This window comes from Sphaerodactylus townsendi, linkage group LG10 (genome assembly GCF_021028975.2).
Source record: "Sphaerodactylus townsendi isolate TG3544 linkage group LG10, MPM_Stown_v2.3, whole genome shotgun sequence".
NCBI classification, from domain to species: Eukaryota; Metazoa; Chordata; class Lepidosauria; order Squamata; family Sphaerodactylidae; genus Sphaerodactylus; species Sphaerodactylus townsendi.
This window is the reverse complement of record NC_059434.1, coordinates 74,827,158-74,840,875: the sequence shown is the minus strand read 5'-3', so window position 1 is coordinate 74,840,875 and position 13,718 is coordinate 74,827,158. Positions and strand designations below refer to the sequence as shown.

The window sequence follows — 13,718 nt, the reverse complement described above, 5'->3', positions numbered from 1 at the left end:
ATTGGAGACTTGGAGGGTGTAGCGTGGGAAGGGAGGGGTTGGGGGAAGGGAGAAGGCTCAGCCGGTTATAATGCCCTTTTCTGCAGGGGAGCGAATCTCTGTCCTTTGGAGATCAGTTACATACACACGCAGGCCTTTATTGGCATCAAAAGTTAATCCAGCATAATCATTACAAGGAGACAGGATGGTTAGCACTAACAAGTAATGTAAAACAGAACAGAAAACAGAATTAGAAAAATATACGTGTTATAGATTTTTTCAGTACCCTCTCGCACAAATCTGCAGAAGGGCTATTTAATGCAAAGAACGGCAAAGCGGCAACAGAAGAGTTGGTTCTCAGTGCAAGAATAGGGGTTAAGAACTTGGCCCGAATATCAGCGTAGAATGAGCAGAAAAATAAGATATGTTGTACTGATTCAGTAGTTCCTGGATCACAAGGGCAGACTCTTTCTGCTTATAGTACTGTCGGGAGTAGGGCACAGAGTAGGGCAGATGGTCTAACGTTAAAGCGAGCGAGAGCGTAAGCTCTGTGCTGCCTTGGATTTTGTAAGAGGGGGAGATGTATTGTTCAGCTATATGGCCTGGTATGGCTGGGATATTGGAGATCAGCTGTATTCCAGGAGAGGTCTCCATGCCCCAGCGGATGTTGACATTACTAACATATGGCTGCTTTAAGACTCCGAGGCTTTGCCTGCAATGTTCTCATATGCGATAATTTTTTGGTTCTTTTTTCTGTTATTTGTATTTACATATGGAAGACTCCCCCCTTCCTGAAAAAGATGAGGTCATCGTGCATTCCCATACAAAGTAAACGTACAGTCATAAAATTCTGACCATCACTTAGGCTGATTCCGCACGGGCCAAAAACAGCAGTGTGAAAACGGTGTGAAAACAGTTTTAAACCCTTTTACACCGTTTTGAACCCTTTTACACCATTTTCACACCATTTCCACACTGCTGTTTTTGGCCCATGCGGAATCAGCCATAGTTAGGGGTCATTTTCTTTTTAAGGAAATATGGTACATTTTTCTTGCTCTCGTACTCCTGAATTGCTTGCCCACAGTATCCTTTCTGTTTCCATTCTCTCTCTTGAAATCCTTCCACCAGGCCTGCTTTTCTGCAAAGCCCTTTTTCCCTGCCTAAAAATATATATATGCTGCAATCCTAGGCTCATTCCGCACTTGCAGAATAATGCACTTTCAAACTGCTTTCAGTGCTCTTTGAAGCTGTGCGGAATGGCAAAATCCACTTTCAAACAGTTGTGAAAGTGGTTTGAAAACGCATTATTTTGCGTGTGCAGAAGGGGCCCTATGCATGTTTCCTCAAAGTAAAGCCCTAAATTCAATGGGTTTTACATCCTAATGTGAATTTGGTATGCACTAGTGAATAATCTCTGGTTTTCTTGATTAGATTAGAATTTTACTGGGTGGTATTTCACTCTGGCTCATTCCGCACATGCAAAATAATGCACTTTCAAACTGCTTTCAGTGCTCTTTGAAGCTGTGCGGAATGGCAAAATCCACTTGCAAACAGTTGTGAAAGTGGTTTGAAAACGCATTATTTTGCGTGTGCCTCTGTTTCTTGTGTTTCAAGGCCTCTTGATCTTGATTCCTCCCCCTCCTGAGTTCTACGAAAGTGACAGTTTAGTGTGGATCTGTTGAGTATATCTGAAGAATGTAGATTCTAGTTTACAAATGCTTATGGTCTGGGATAAAAAAAATGTTAGTCTTTAAGCCCTTTCTGTGTAGTACATTTTTGAGGTTGAGAGATTTGGGCCCCTTCCTTACATGCAGAATAATGCACTTTCAATTCACTTTCACAGTTGCTTGCAATTGAACAATTACTGTTCTGCACAGTAAACTCCAGCTGCAAAGTACATTGAAAGTGGATTGAAAATGCATTATTCTGCCACCAAAGGAAATTCATCAAAGAAAGGGGATTTTCATGCAGTCTCCCAGAGTCTAGTTCAGTGATGGCGAACCTATGGCACGGGTGCCGGAGGTGGCACTCAGAGCCCTTTCTGTGGGCACACGTGCACAGAGTTCATCATGTGGGGGGGGCGGAAAATCACCCCCCCACACACATATTTAGGCTAGCCTGGGCACGATCCTTTACCTGGGAGTAAGCTCGGTTGCTGGCAATGGGCCTTGCTTCTGAGTAAACCCTCCTAGGGTTGTGATTCACCCATTTGAAGCGTTGCACGGTTGCTTCATCAAGCTTACTCCCAAGTAACGCGCACCTTGGAGCCAACCATATTTTCTAAACTAAAACCTCAGTATTCAGGTTAAATTGCTGTGTTGGCACTTTGCGATAAATAAGTGGGTTTTGGGTTGCAATTTGGGCACTCGGTCTCGAAAAGGTTAGCGATCACTGGTCTAGTTCAACACTCCAACCATTATACAACACGGTCCACAAGATTTTTATTTTGTCTTATGCCTACATTTGAATTGACTCCCTCCTCCCCTGTTCTTTTATTCTTGAAGTTTTGACTAGTTGTTTTGACTAGTTGTTTCAGGTGGAGGCTTACTGTGTTTGTATTTTGCACTGTTTAGGTTTATTTCCCATCTTCCTTCACAGTGAAGACCCAAACCAACTTACATTGTTCTGTTCTCATTCATTTTATCATCACGACAGCCCTGTGAGGTAGATTAGGGTAAGAGTGTGTGTCCTGCCCAAGGTCACCCAGCAACCTTCCAGGGAAGAATAGGAATTTGAGCCTGGTCTGAAACTCTAACCACCACACTGCATGCAGGATTGTCTTGACTAGATAGCATCAGTTCTCTGTGGTCTTAGGCAGAGAAATCATCCTTTCTCATTTTGGTGTGATTTTATTAGAACTTTTTAGAAGGCAAACAAAAACAACTGAAATCCTTTCTTATTACCTGCTGCCTGAGAGTCTTTAGCTGCAGTATCAGTGATTGTGAGCCTGGGACCCTTCTACAAGCAAATCGTTCGCTCTACCATAACTAAGGCCCCTTCTGCACATGCAGAATAATGCACTTTCAGTCTACTTTCACAAATGTTTCCAAGTGGAATTGCAATTCCACACAGCTGCAAAGTGGATTGAAAGTGCATTATTCTGCATGTGTGGAAGGGGCCTATGTCTCACCAAACTGTGGCCTTGTTCTGGCTGTTAGAATGAAATTTCAGGAAAAAATTCCTCTATTAATCCCCCTCCTCCGTTGCACGTTGCTTATGTACGAATGCTTCGTGCCAAAGATAAGAGCAGCATTCTCAGAAAGCCCCATTACTAAATAATTTATTGATGCCCCAGCCGTAGCATCAATTGGAACAGCATTGCGCGCATTGTGTATAGGGAATCGTCCACGTACTTCACACTGTCAGTTTGTAAAATATAAAATCTTCACGGGGAAAAAGTAGAACCATTAAGCGATTATGTAATCGTGCATAGGGGAATGCTTGAAGCCTAAGCGTATATGCTAGAAAATAAATCCCATTGACTTCAGCAGAGGGAATGTACATAGGGTTGCAGCTGATTAGTCCTAGTTTTGGCAACAGAGGTGTACTTAATGGTCGCTGCAACAGAGCTACGTTTGGTTGGTGTGGTTTTTCTCCTTGGGCATAATTTGATTGCAGTGATTGCTCACCCTGTTTACCTTAACCTGCTGTTTGTTGCTTACTATGTTGTTACCCCATAATGGCCCTGCTACCTTGGACAGACATACCTGGCACCCCAGGTTAGAATTCACCTGTCTCTTCCTTTTCCACCAGATTGGGAGCTGCCTTCTGCTACGGGACTGGATGTTCATTCGTCTCCATCCCTGATGTAATGAAGGGAGCTTCACAGATGCGGTAGGCACCCATCTACATATCCCAAACATTCTGTCAGGATTCTTCAGACTATTCTTTTGACAGGCACACTCCTACTTCCTGCTATTCTCCCCTGCCTTTCCATCTCTTCCATTCCTTAGCTGACCTGACCAGGAAGTTCACAGTATATTGCTCTGTTTTGTGCAGTTGATTAGATGCAATTAAAAGCAATCACCTAGCACAGTCATGCTTGCTCTGTGCAGACAGCTTGTTGTGACTCTTTCCCATGCCGCTTCTGGCACTTATTCTAATTTGGGGGATTTTCTTTGCACCTCCAACAGTGTATCCAGAAGTAAAACGCATGCCACAAATAAATAGGTGGAATGAAAAAGCTATCTGGTTATCATTGCCCATTTAATATTATTGTTTGTTGGGGTGGGGCATAGGGCGTTCAGCAATCATGTGGCTTGTTTGGTTGAGGATGGTTGCAAGTGTGACTCTCTGTGAGCCACATGGTGAGGACCACTGAATAGATGTGACGGGTTGTGGCAAAAGCAAGGCAATGAAGGAGATTGAGATGTGTTTTCTTCCAAACTTTTTGCCACCGAGAAGTAAAGGTTGTTTGGAACCTGCTGGGTGCAACTAAGGCCCCTTCCAGGGTCAGGTGTGGTACAGCTTCCCTATTCTTGCTCCTTGTCATAAGAACATAAGAACATAAGAACTAGCCTGCTGGATCAGACCAGAGTCCATCTAGTCCAGCACTCTGCTACTCGCAGTGGCCCACCAGGTGCCTTTGGGAGCTCACGTGCAGGATGTGAAAGCAATGGCCTGCTGCTGCTGCTGCTCCCGAGCACCTGGTCTGCAAAGGCATTTGCAATCTCAGATCAAAGAGGATCAAGATTGGTAGCCATAGATCGACTTCTCCTCCATAAATCTGTCCAAGCCCTTTTTAAAGCTGTCAATGGCTGCTGCTGGCAGGAGGGGAATATGCACACAATAATATTGGGACATTTGGGTGAGCACTGGGGCATGGGGTAGACCGTGCAGCGTGTTTTGGGTAGCATACTGTGCTTCTATCCTACATTCCTTTGAAATAAATGGGCTTTATGAACAAGCTTGCTTAGGGCTGGGCTGAAAGCAACTCAGTTCTTCCTGTTTTGGTCTTGACAGCTGTTAAGAAAGGATGTTTCAAGGATCTGGTTATCTCTCTCGTAGAGACATCACATACCTGTATTGTTTGTTTTAACTGTGATAAGTTTGTCAAACCAGGAAATGGCTCTCAGAAATTCATTCAAATCCTGGTTTGCTTCATCAAATGCTGGGTAATTTTCTTACTACGTTTTGTAGTGTTGTGCATTTTGGTTTTCCAAGGAAATCGAATATGACTGTATTGCGAAGGCTTTCACAGCCAGAATCACTAGGATGTTGTGGTTTTTCCAGGTTGTATGGCCGTGGTCTAGAAGTATTTTCTTCTGACGTTTTGCCTGCATATGTGGTTGGCATCAACCACAGATGCAGGTGAAACGTCAGGAGAAAATGCTACTGGACCACAGCCATACAACCCGGAAAAACCACAACATCCTCCTAATATGACTTTCTGTTAAAAGTCTGTTTGTGCTTCTAATTAGTTAACTGGCAGGGTTATTAATGAATCCTGGCAAGGCCTGGAAAGCTCACTGCTAGAAATCCACTTCTGTCTTTATATTGAAGTTTTTGGGTTGCAGCCGTCAAGGTGCAGAAGTCAAACACGCTTGTTTTGAAACAAAGTGTAGGCTAAGCCTGACACAATACACGTTTTTGTGTTGGGGTTAAATTATATGTGCAAATGGCCTGTCTCTTGTGCAGCCCAAACTTGCTAGACGCTGGGAAACTCAGCATGAGAATTCCCTTTGTTAACCTGGCTGCTTTGTGTGAGTTTGTCACCCTGAGCAGGGGGTTGGACTTGTTGGCCCTCAATTCAATGTTTGTAACACTTTCTTCCAACTCTATGATTCTATGCTTGTAACATTTTCTGTGCCACCCACCTTGTACAAATCATTCAAGAAGACCATCAATTCCATGACTCACTAGGCAGCGCTATATTCAGAACTGCCCATGTGATTAAGTTGTCATGTGATCTCATCTGACCAATAGTAGCACCATTCAGAACAGAAGACATCTGCCTCTGTTTCAGACCCCATTTAATTATTTTTGAAGGATATTTCTGGTTGTTATGAGGCGTAGCAAAAGGAACTGAATAAGAGGGTTTAAAAAAGGTTCCTTGTACAATTTTAATATTTTCGATGGTTGGACTCCTGCTTTTGAGCCTTATTGCTCATCTCTCCTCCGGCTTGCTGAATCAATTTATTTGCCTCTGAAATTAGCAATGGTGCCCCAGTAGGCTGAGTAGCTCCAACTTGATCTTTCCTGTCCTTTCCAAAAACTTACAATACCTTGTTTTGTTTTGTTTTGTTTTGTTTAACAAACCTTGGTATTTGGAAGTGAAATACATTTTACAGGATAGTCACACATGGGCGTGTTGGTAAGGTTTATTCTGAATTCAGAAATAGAGGTTTTTTTGGTGTAGGTTTGGGATGGGAGAAGCACATCTAGTCCATATGACGTCTTGGAGAATGTGCATCTCTAATTGCGTTAGATTGATATTGGACGTTGCTCTTAGGTACATAAGACCATCAATTGACAACTGACTTATGGTGACCCCAGCAAGGGGCTTTCATGGCAAATGAGAAGCAGAGGTGGTTTGCCACTGCTTTCCTCTGCAGAGCTTTCCTTAGTGGTCTCCCATCCAAGTACCAACTCTGCTTAGTATCAAGTTGCCATGTTTGGGCAGGGGGAATTCTTTGGGAGCGCTTTCACTGTCGCAGGTGCTTAATTATCTCCTAGTTCTGTCCTTGAGGTTTGCAGCTGGGAAGAGCCTCCAGGCTGGACGCTTCTAACTCCGTTGTTCCCTCGTGGGGGTGGGGATCATGCTATCCATGTTTCAGAACACAAACTAACCAGGTTTGAGGGACGACCTCCCCGGTTGAATCCCCACTACCGTCTTAGCCAGGTTTCAGAACACAAACTAACCAGGTTTGAGGGACGACCTCCCCGGTTAAATCCCCACTACCGTCTTAGCCAGGTTTCAGAACACAAACTAACCAGGTTTGAGGGACGACCTCCCCGGTTGAATCCCCACTACCGTCTTAGCCAGGTTTCAGAACACAAACTAACCAGGTTTGAGGGACGACCTCCCCGGTTGAATCCCCACTACCGTCTTAGCCAGGTTTCAGAACACAAACTAACCAGGTTTGAGGTTGAATCCCCACTACCGTCTTAGCCAGGTTTCGGAACACAAACTAACCAGGTTTGAGGGACGACCTCCCCGGTTGAATCCCCACTACCGTCTTAGCCAGGTTTCAGAACACAAACTAACCAGGTTTGAGGGACGACCTCCCTGGTTGAATCCCCACTACCGTCTTAGCCAGGTTTCGGAACACAAACTAACCAGGTTTGAGGGCTGACGCTACGGTTGAATCCCCACTACCGTCTTAGCCAGAGTTTCAGAACCTACAAACTAACCCAGGTTTGAGGGCTGACCTCCCAGTTGAATCCCACTACCGTCCTTAGCCAGGTTTCAGAACACAAACTAACCAGGTTTGAGGGGGCGACCTCCCGATTGAATCCCCACTACGCGTCTTAGCCAGGTTTTCCAGAACACAAACTAACCAGGTTTGAGGGACGACCTCCACGGTTGAATCCACACACTACACCCGTCTTAGCCAGGTTTCCAGAACACACAAACTAACCGGAGGTTTGAGGGGCGTGACCCCCCGGTTGAATCCCCACTACCGTCTTAGCCAGGTTTCAGAACACAAACTAACCAGGTTTGAGGGACGACCTCCCCGGTTGAATCCCCACTACCGTCTTAGCCAGGTTTCAGAACACAAACTAACCAGGTTTGAGGTCGTTTGTGTTCTGAAACCTGGCTAAGACGGTAGTGGGGATTCGACCCATATTATCAACTGTTCTGGTGCGCTTTCGCCAGAACGGTCTTTTCTGTTCCTGACTTGCCTTCAATAAAATCCTTTGACCCTCACAAGCGTTTTATTACCTGAGCGTGGAATTGACATTTAGCTTCCAAGATCTGATGAGATCAGGCTATACCATGATGCCTTCCCTCCCAAATGTACTCTTAGGTATTCAAAATCCTGTTCCCTGCTATTACATTTTTAGTCCTGCTTGTACTATTATGAGCTTGTAAGGCCTCCAGGCAACATCGGTGTCCTTTTTAATGTTCTGTGCTGCTCCTTATGTGTTACTGATGATAAACTTCAGTGGCAGACAGCACTGGTTTTGGTTCTGTTTTAGAAGGCCCGAGGCAAAGTATTTTGTTGGATACAATTTTAAATAAACAAACAAGGCCAGTCAGCCTGATTTTAAGATGTTTTAGTTGGCTGATTCTCTGCCTTTTCTGGCTTATTGATTTATTCCATACACTAAATTTATTTATTACTGTAACATCAGTGTGGATGCCTCATTGAGTTATTGAAGGAACTGTAAGGTAATGATTTCGTAAAGAGAAGCAATCGCTTGCTGTTGGAAGGAAAAGGTGTCTGTAATATCTTCGGTTACCTTCTTGTTTCAGGAACGTGTCAAAGCAAAAATTGTTTCATACCTTGTTTCCCCGAAAATAAGACAGTGTCTTATATTAATTTTTGCTCCCAAAGATGCGCTATGTCTTCTTTTCAGGGGATGTCTTATTTTTCTGTGTTCTGTTCGTCGGGCATGCTTCCAAACAAAAACTTTGCTACGTCTTACTTTCTGGGGATGCCTTATATTTCGCACTTCAGCAAAACCTCTACTACGTCTTATTTTCAGGGGATGTCTTATATTTGGGGAAACAGGGTAGTACTTGGTATGAAGAAACTGGATATCCATTTATTTCTTTACTTCAATCATTCATGTGTAGGGACAGTTTTTCAATTAGTATAAATCTTTCTAACTGGGTAAAACATGGTTTAACAAGATGTAGAGATAGGATGAATGAAGGTCAATACACGACTATGAATCAAATTCAGGAAAAATGGATAATATAATCATTGCCCCTCCTGCTAACTGTTTCATAAGTTGTATTCAGATGTTAACCTGACTTGGGTGGCCCAGGCTAGCCCAGTCTCCTTTGATCTCCGAAACAAAGCAGGGTTGGGGTGCTGTGTGGTTTCTGGGCTGTGTGGCCGTGTTCTAGCAGCATTCTCTCCTGAGGTTTTGCCCTCAACTGTGACTGGCATCTTCAGAGGCCAACCACATCTTCAGAGGATTGGCCCCGTTTAGCAGGGTTGGCCCCAATTAGTATATGAATGGGAGACCACCAAGATATACCAGGGTCGCTGTGCAGAGGCAAGCAGTGGCAAACCATCTTGGAACATTTCTTGCCTTCAAAACCCCACCTGGATTGCCATAAATCGGCTTCAACTTGACAGCACTTTTCACCACCATTTAGACATCACAAACAAAACAGATTTTGTGATAAGGAGACAGAAGTCCCCAAGCTTGTAGTTTCTTCCCCTTCTTGTGCTGTGTCAACCAAGATTAAAGTCTTCTGGTTTTCAGTCTAGATGTGGGTCTAATGAATCCCAGATGCCATGGCACCTAGACATTTCATTCCACCTGCCTAGAATTTTCAGCAGTCACTTATTGTAAGCATCTCTTGGTGATTCCAAGTAGAAGTGCAAAACTTATTTAGGTAAGGGTTAGAGGATAACTTTTTGTTGTGATGACAGCCAGGGTTATCCCATATTTATTCTTCATAACTGGCAGGTTTAATAACCTGGAAAAATCTAAAAGGTTGTGCAGCTGTAATTCTAAGGTAGTTGAAACATTGGCTCACCAGCTATTACATTGCACTAAATTTGCTAAAATTAGATCTGAATATGTCAATCTACACCCTCTCTTCCAATCTGAGTTAACAGATTCGATTCGATTATTTCTCTTGTTGAACAATTCTGATTCTGTGTTCTGTGAAGAGGTTGCAAGCTTTGTTACGGAAATAATTCAGAGCCAGTAATAATATGTATATATCTGAGGTTATCCTTTTTGCCTTTTAAAATTTTTATGTTTGCTGTGTTTTGTTACTGTTGTTCTATGTATGCCAATAAAGGCTTTGCTTTGCTTTATTCTTCATAATACTTTTGCTTTAGATTTGGAAAGAAGACAAGAAATTGAGAAGAGTGTAGGGTTTGGTTTTGCGGTAGCAATAGTCAGAAAGTATCGTCATTAAGATATAAAACGTTGAAGGCTGAAATTCAAGTCTGGCTGCAAAATGTTAGTGGTGGTTTGTAAAGCTGAAGAAATTTTGCCGAGGCCTGGTCTAACCATGGTCTAACCATGGTTAGTTATAGTGTCCTGCAGTTTGTTTCTTGGATGCTAGCCCCGATTTTTAGGATCAAATTGTGACTTACAGTTCTGGTTTGGAGGGAAGAACCAAACCATAAATTATTTAACTTTCCGATTTGGCTTTTAAAAACAAAAAAGTGTTTAGATTTCCTAAATTAGGCAATCTTCAATCTTGTGCAACATGCAAAGAAAGGAGAGAAGAAGCATATGAGCCCGAGAACTTCCTGACGCTTTCATGTCACAAACAAACGATGGCTTGTTCGAGACATCTGAATGTAACCAATATCTTCCAGAAGACTTTATCTCAGTTTATGAAACCTTAAATTGAAGTGTATGCTGCCAGAATCTGATTGGGTCAGGTAATCATTTTACATTCTGATGGGAAAAGATAAGATCTGGTATTCTAGCATCTACTAGACTGAGTACTTTGATGAAGGGTTCAGCAGCAATGAACTAAACAGGGTCAATTTACAGATGGGAGACCACCAAAGAAGGCTTTACAGAGGAAGGCAATGGCAGACCACCGCTGCTTCTCACTTGCCTTGAAAGCCCTTTGCTGGGGTCACCATAAGTTCGTCATGACTTGATGGACCCTATGTACATTGTTTTAACAAGAGATGACCACTATCAGGGGGCCAGAATCCTGTATTTATCATCCAACAAAACATTGCCAAGTCTTGTCGAAGGCTTTCACGGCCGGAATCACTGGGGTGCTGTGTGGTTTTGGGGCTGTATGGCCGTGTTCTAGCAGCATTCTCTCCTGACATTTTGCCTGCATCTGTGGCAGGTATCTTCAAAGGATTTGAAGATCCTCTGAAGATGCCAGCCACAGATGCAGGCGAAACGTCAGGAGAGAATGCTGCTAGAACACGGCCATACAGCCCGGAAACCACACAGCACCCCATTGTCAAGTCTTATTGTTGTGTGCCTAATGTTCTTTTTCTCTGCTTAAGATGACATTTGTAGCATCATTTTATAGGCCTGATTTCAGGCATAGGATGCTAATTGTTCTCACGTTTAACCTGGCTGTCCTCTTAAAAAGCTTAGGACAGTGGTAGCGAACCTTTGGCACTCCAGATGTTATGGACTACTATTCCCATCAGCCCCTGCCACCACGGCCAATTGGCAATGCTGGCAGGGGCTGATGGGAATTGTAGTCCATAACATCTGGAGTGCCAAAGGTTCGCCACCACGGGCTTAGGATAACAAACATGGTTTACTCTTCCTTTGTCTTAGGCTGAGAGGGAAAGATTGACCCAAAATCCTTCAGTGAGCTTCATGTCAAGTGGAGATTTGAATGTGGATCTCCCAGACCCTACTCCTAACATTTTAAGAACCACCAAATGCCCTTCTGGGGAACAGTCTTAGTGATACAAGCTTCATCAATGCTACCTCTGAAGGCATGTCTGGACCATTAATTTTACTGTCCTGATTTCACCCCAAGATCCCCAAGGAAATGTAGTTCTGCCCTGGACCAGATATCTTAAGGCAATTTCCTCTCCTCAGACAACATCCTGACAATGTTTTTACAAAAGCTTCTCTCAGTTGACAATTTAATAACACACAATGTCATCCCGGCTGATGCTGGGAGAAGCCAGAATGCAAGATTAATTTTCTTCAGGAAAAGCTGGTTGATTGTTTGTTTTTTAATAGAGATCTTTGCCTGTTGACAAAGCCGTTTTCTAATCTGTGCTGCGCACCAATATAAAATAAAGCAAAGAGCGATGGAAGTGAATTGTGGATTTGTTGTCTAGTAAGTTGTGCATTTGTGTAGTTCTCAAATGTGTTGCTCGGCTTTCCGAAACCTGCTGTGATAACTTGGAGTGATACCAACCATCACAATACAAAAATCATAATCATAATTTTACAAAAATTGAAAGCAGTTCTAAAAATATTGACTGTTAACTGAGATAGCTTAGTAGACCTACCTTTTTCGGGCAGTGTACTTTGAAATAGCAGCTGTAGGGGCCAAACATTAGATATGGTCCAGTTATCGTATCCTTGTGGCATTCAGCGGGACTTACTAGCCTGTTTCCCCGAAAATAAGCCCTAGCATGATTTTTCGGGATTTTTGGAGGATGCTTGAAATATAAGCCCTACTCCAAAAACAAGCCCTAGTTACAGGTTCCCCGGCGCAGCTGATCTGGTCACGTGGGGGGTGCAAAACCATGGGGAAAAAAGACATCCCCTGAAAATAAGCCCTAACGCATCTTTTGGAGCAAAAATTAATATAAGAATCTGTCTTATTTTCGGGGAAACACAGTAGACACTTCAGTTGATCAGTCTTTATTGCATTAGTGAAAAAAGCCTTAGAATTTGGAAATTCTACCAAAATAAAATTTAAAAAATAGTAAAATAATTTTTAAAATTAGACATTTTACACAGATTATAAAAATACACAATTCATCATTGATATATATTTCAAGAAATGAGTATCATCATAAATATATCTATTAGGAAATCAATATATAGTAGGAAAGAAAGACCATACAGTCCAGATACAAATAAAAGATGACATCACCCAGGGTGGAGAAGTCATGGGTCAGACATGGTATGGTCAGCATATGCTAACATCTTTTTATTCTTCATAACAGCAAGAGCAAATCTTGCCATTTTGAAAGTAATTAATTTGTCTGCTGTTGAGGGTTTTCCAGGCTGTGTTCGCCATGCTCTGGTAATTTTTGATCCTAACGTTTCACCCACATCTATGGCTGGCATCTTTAGAGGCATGCCATGGTACAATGTGTTTCTCTCCGTGGCACTGTTGGTTCTGGCCATGAAAGTCTTCAACAATGCAATGAATTTGTCTTTGTCAGCACTGTAACTAATTTCTCTTGATCTGACCTTCCTGGGAAGCAGGATATTATGATTCACAAGAATCTATTACTTTCAACCTCATATCTTGGACTCTGGATTGTGACTTGGGATAGATCCTCAACAGACTTTTGATCACAGGAGCAGACTCTTTTCCTATACTTGATCCTATTAAAATAGCCTTCGAAGACTGTGAGCAGTGGCAATTTGGATCTTCTTGAAAGTAGGCCGTATAAATAATAAAAAGGGGTATATATTTCAGATTTCTTCATAAATGAGAAGGCTTTTCGTGAGCTGAGAAAGGCTAAATATTTTTACTCCTGGTGGGCATCCTCTATAAAACAGGCACATGTGGAGGTTTGGATGGGAGAGGTATTTCCTGAGGTATGCTAAAACTTGGGCATTTAGGGTATTAGAAGTAACAACCAGCTCTTTAACATGGATGCAGAAGCTCAAAGGCAGTCATTCCAGTGGCACTAATATGGAAGAAGTACGTTCTCTACCGCGGGGGTGCCCAGCCTGTGGCAACGGCAGTGGGGGTTCATGGCACATCTGGAAAGGCGCTGAAGAAGTCATGTGATCTGGTTGGGTCATAAAGTCAGTTCTACAATCCCGCCTGCCTTCTCAGACCTGTGCTGTAGCTTCATTCCCAGATCAGAGGGGTAGACAAAATACTAACCCAAAGCTTGTGGTACTGCAGGGCTTTGTACATATTGTAGTGTGGGTGAATAATATGTACAGCGCTACAGTGGCTTCAT

General features: G+C 42.9%; 1 protein-coding gene across 4 annotated transcripts in view; it reads left to right on the top strand.

Annotated features, from left to right (window-relative positions):
* Positions 1 to 13,718, top strand: part of HERC3 (HECT and RLD domain containing E3 ubiquitin protein ligase 3) — a 61,959-nt gene that overhangs the window by 1,787 nt on the left and 46,454 nt on the right. For 3 of the 4 annotated variants that reach the window (XR_007245660.1, XM_048510015.1, XM_048510017.1), the window contains exon 2: positions 3,733 to 3,813. The exons of the other annotated variant lie outside the window; for it this stretch is intronic. The gene's annotated coding sequence lies outside the window, so the exon portion shown is untranslated. The remainder of the gene's footprint in view (positions 1 to 3,732; positions 3,814 to 13,718) is intronic. 4 annotated transcript variants of the gene reach the window in all.